We start from the raw sequence: 4,894 nt of genomic DNA on the forward strand, positions 1-4,894 counted from the left end.
CCCCTCTCCCTCTCTGTAACTCGCGCCGCGCCCCAACCCGATCACCGCCGCCATCATGAGCTCCTCCTCCTCTACAGCTCCAACCCGTTCGCCGGTCCCGACGTCACCCTCGTCCGCGACCTCAACATCCATGAGCGCGTCCCGGTCAAGCTTGACCACACCACCTCCTCCTACTCCGCGTGGAAGCGGTACTTTTCGCTCGTGTTCCGTGAGTACCTCCCTCACGGCCACGTGGACGGCACCGTGGACTCCGCGCTCATGATCCATGACGAGGAGTGGATGATCCTCGACGCCACCATCATTCGCTGGTTCTACCTCACCATCTCCAGAGACATCTTCCACACCGTGGTGAACGACGAGGACGATGCCCATGCGGTCTGGACCAAGCTCAACGGCCTCTTCACCGACAATCGGCTGCAGCGCAAGGTCCTCCTCTATGGTGAGTTTTACGGGTGCCAGCAACTTGACTCGTCCATCGATGATTTTTGCATGCGTCTCAAGAAGCTCGCCGATGAGCTCCGTGATCTGGGGGAGAAGATCGGCGACGAGCTCCTCATCAGCACCCTCTCCGGCGGCCTCAACGAGGACTTCAGGAACGCCGCCTCCAACCTCACCCTCATCCCGGAGCCCACCTTTGGCAAGGTGGTCGCGTACCTCAAGCTGGAGGAACGCCGGATGCGGGCGGCCAGGACGCGCGCCACCCACACCGCCCTCGTTGCCGGCACACGTGGGGGTTCGGCCCCACCACCGTCTCGCCCGACGCCACCCCCTCAGGCGGCGCCCGCCTTCCCGCCGGGCTTCCCGCCCGCCCCACCCGCCCCCTTTCCGCCGCCCCAGCCGGCGGGCAATGGGGGAGGTCGTCGTGGCGGCCGCCGGGGTGGCCGCAAGCAGGGAGGCGGCGGCGGCGGCGGCGGTGCTCAGGGAGGAGCGCCACGCCAGCAGCAGCCGGCTCCTCCGCCGGCGGCCCCGTGGTACGCCGGTCAGAACCCGTGGACCGGCTCGTCCACGCCTATTCTATGCCGGTTCCACGGGCTCCTACTCCGGGTCTTCTCGGCACTCGGTCTCCGTCACACCAGGCGTATTACGCCGCGCCGAGCCCTATGCGGCACCCTACGGGCAGCAGCCGCCGCCAGGCGGGCCGCCGCTGCTGCCCCTGACGTCTGCGCCGTCTCTTCCGCCAGCGCCATGGGACCCGGCTCTCCTGGCGGCTCTCCACACCGCCCCTTCCCCGTCCAGCTACACCGGCGGCGGCGATTGGTACATGGACAGTGGCGCCACCGCTCATATGGCGGCGTACCCCGGTAACCTCCATACTGCCCACCCTGTCCACACCTCCAACCGCATCACCGTCGGTGACGGTTCTTCTCTTCCTATCACCCATATTGGACATACATATTTTCCGTCTAACTCCACCCCTATATCCATGTCTAATATTCTTGTTTCTCCTGATCTTATTAAAAATCTTGTTTCCGTCCGTTCTCTTACACGTGAAAATTCGGTGACCGTTGAATTTGACGACTGTGGTTTTTCTGTTAAGGACGCTCGCACGCGGATGGTGCTCCACCGATGTGACAGCCCCGACGAGCTCTACCCGGTTCACTCCGCCGCCTCCACCACTTCCGCCGCCCCTATCGCTCTCGCCACCGGAGTGGATCTCTGGCACGCTCGCTTGGGTCATCCTAATCATGCCACCCTTCGCCACATACTTCGGAGTTTTTCTTTCACGTGTAATAAGAACGAGGATCACTCGTGTCATGCATGCCGTCTTGGCAAACATGCTCGTCTTCCGTTTAGGGCTTCTTCCTTTGTTGCATCGTACCCGTTTGAGTTGATTCATAGTGATGTTTGGACATCTCCTGTTGCAAGTAATACGGGCTTTCTTTATTACCTTGTCATCCTTGATGATTTTTCGCATCATGTGTGGACCTTCCCGTTGCGCCGCAAGTCGGACGTTATCTCCACTCTTGTCGGTTTCTACTCTTATGTCCGCACGCGGTTTGGCTGACCCATTCTTGCGTTGCAGACAGACAACGGGAAGGAATTTGACAACACCGTTGTCCGCGATCTTCTCGCCACACATGGCACGATTTTTCGTCTCACTTGCCCGTACACCTCGCAGCAGAACGGTCGTGCTGAGTGCATCCTTCGCACTCTTAATGACTGCGTTCGGACTCTTCTCTTTCACGCCAATGTGCCTCCGTGCTTTTGGCCTGACGCTCTAGCCACCGCTTCCCTCCTCATAAACATCCGTCCATGTCGTACTCGCGGGAACTTTACACCTCACCACCTTCTCTTCGGTGCACCCCCTCTTATGAAGGGCTTCGCATTTTCGGCTGCCTGTGCTACCCTAGCATCGCTGCCACTGCGCCTCATAAGCTCGCACCCCGCTCCGTCGCCTGCATCTTTCTCGGCTACCCACCTAACACTAAGGGCTACCGCTGCTACGATCCAGTCTCTCACCGCGTTTTCACCTCCCGACACGTTTACTTTGATGAGATGGTCTTCCCGTTTCAGTAGCAGGCACCCCTCGTCGTCTCGTCACCGCCGGCCACCGGCGGCCCATCGACGACCTCGTCAGGTGGACGAGCACGCCTGGTTCGTGGACCGCCTCCGGGCTTTGGCGGTCCATGGGCCCTACTGCCGGCGCCCTCCACGGCCGGCCCTGCCGTTGCGGACGGCGCCCCGCCTTCACCCGCCGCCCCCGACTCGGGCGCCGCGGGGTCGGGCGCCTCCTCCGCCGCCACGACGCCGGCCGCCTCGCCGGCCTCGTCACCGGCCGCCTCGCCGGCCCCGTCGCCGGCCGCCTCACCGGCTCTATCGCCGGCCGCGACGCCGGCCGCGACGCCGGCTGTGACGCCGGCCTCCTCGCCGGCCACCTCGCCGGCCTCCTCGCCGGCCGCCTCGCCGGCACCGGTGGCCCCGTCCGGTCCTGTCACCCGTGCTCGCGCCGGCATTCACTGCCCGAGCCTCCGCTACTCGCGTGACGAGTACGTCCTCGCCGCCTCTGCCGCGGAGCCGTCACCCATTCCTGCGTCCGCCCGCGCCGCCCTCCGTGATCCTCACTGGCTTGCGGCGATGCAGGAAGAGTTCGACGCTCTCCAACGGAACCGCACCTGGACTCTGGTTCCCCGGCCTCCTCGCGCCAACGTCATCACCGGCAAGTGGGTCTTCCGTCATAAGACCCGCTCAGACGGTTCACTTGAGCGCTACAAGGCTCGCTGGGTGGTCCGCGGTTTCCGCCAGCGCGCTGGAGTTGATTTCACGGAGACGTTCGCCCCGGTTGTCAAACCGGGCACGATCCGCACTGTCCTCCAGCTCGCCGTTTCTCGCGGCTGGCCCGTTCATCAGATGGATGTCTCCAACGCCTTCCTCCACGGCCATCTTGAGGAGCAGGTGTTTTGTGAGCAACCCACCGGTTTCGTCGACGCCTCATTCCCCGGCCATGTGTGCCTGCTGTCGCGCTCTCTTTACGGGCTCAAGCAGGCACCCCGCGCCTGGTACCAGCGGATCGCTGGGTTTCTTCAGACACTGGGCTTCAGCGTCACTCGCTCGGACGCCTCACTGTTTGTCTATCGCCATGGTGACACGACTGCATATTTACTGCTTTACATCGACGACATCATCCTGACAGCCTCCTCCGCAGCCGTTCTTCAGCAGATTACTCTCCGGCTGCGTGACGAGTTCGCTATCAAGGACCTGGGTGCTCTCCATTATTTCCTTGGCATTGAGGTCGTTCGGCGTCCGGACGGTTTCTTTCTTCATCAACAGAAGTATGCCCATGAGCTTCTTGAGCGCGCTGGCATGCTCAACTGCCATCCGGTCGCTACTCCTGTTGACACGAAGGCCAAGGTTTCTGCTCTTGCGGGTTCGCCTGCGTCGGATGCTCCGTTCTACCGGTCTATTGTCGGCGCCCTACAGTACTTGACTCTCACCAGACCGGATCTTCAGTATGCTGTCCAGCAGGTGTGTCTCCACATGCACGCCCCTCGTGACTCTCACTGGACTCTCGTGAAGCGGATCCTTCGCTACATCCGCGGCACGATGTCCCTTGGGTTGACACTCACGGCGTCCACTTCTCTGGAGATGGTGGCTTATTCCGATGCAGACTGGGCCGGCTGCCCCGACACTCGTCGGTCCACCTCTGGCTACTGCGTCTACCTCGGTCCTTCCCTCGTCTCGTGGTCGCCCAAGCGACAACCCACGGTTTCGCGCTCTAGCGCGGAGGCTGAGTACCGAGCTGTGGCCAACGCTGTCGCCGAGTGCACCTGGCTTCGACAGTTACTTCAGGAGCTACATCACGATGTCTCCCAGGCTACGGTTGTCTACTGCGACAACGTCTCTGCGGTGTACCTCTCCGCCAACCCCGTTCATCATCGCCGGACGAAACACATCGAGCTGGACATTCACTTTGTGCGCGAGCAGGTGGCTCTTGGACGCATGCGGGTTCTCCATGTGTCGACTGCTCAGCAGTTCGCTGATGTGATGACGAAGGGACTGCCGACTTCCACCTTTGAGGAGTTTCGTTCCAGTCTCTGCGTCACTGGCGCCGCTTCGACTGCGGGGGGTGTTGAGTATATTGTGTACGTGTATATGTGTGTGTAGGGCCCACCTCCTGTTTTCCTTGTATAGTTGAGGTTGTGGCCCACCTCTGTACTTATATATACGTGCCTGATGCACCGATTAATACATTGCGATTGCACAGCCATAACTTGTTCTTCTACACTGAGTATCACTACTCTGTTTTATGTTCTGTTTTCATACGTGCATTGCATTGCTCTGCGGTCTGCGCCCTCTGCCGACCAACTGAGCGTTCTTTGCACAGGCACACATGACACATCGATAAGAGGCAAGAATCTACTATGTGTTTGTACCATCAATCAAGGGGAACAACACG

This window comes from Triticum dicoccoides, chromosome 5A (assembly GCF_002162155.2).
Source record: "Triticum dicoccoides isolate Atlit2015 ecotype Zavitan chromosome 5A, WEW_v2.0, whole genome shotgun sequence".
Taxonomy (NCBI): domain Eukaryota; kingdom Viridiplantae; phylum Streptophyta; class Magnoliopsida; order Poales; family Poaceae; genus Triticum; species Triticum dicoccoides.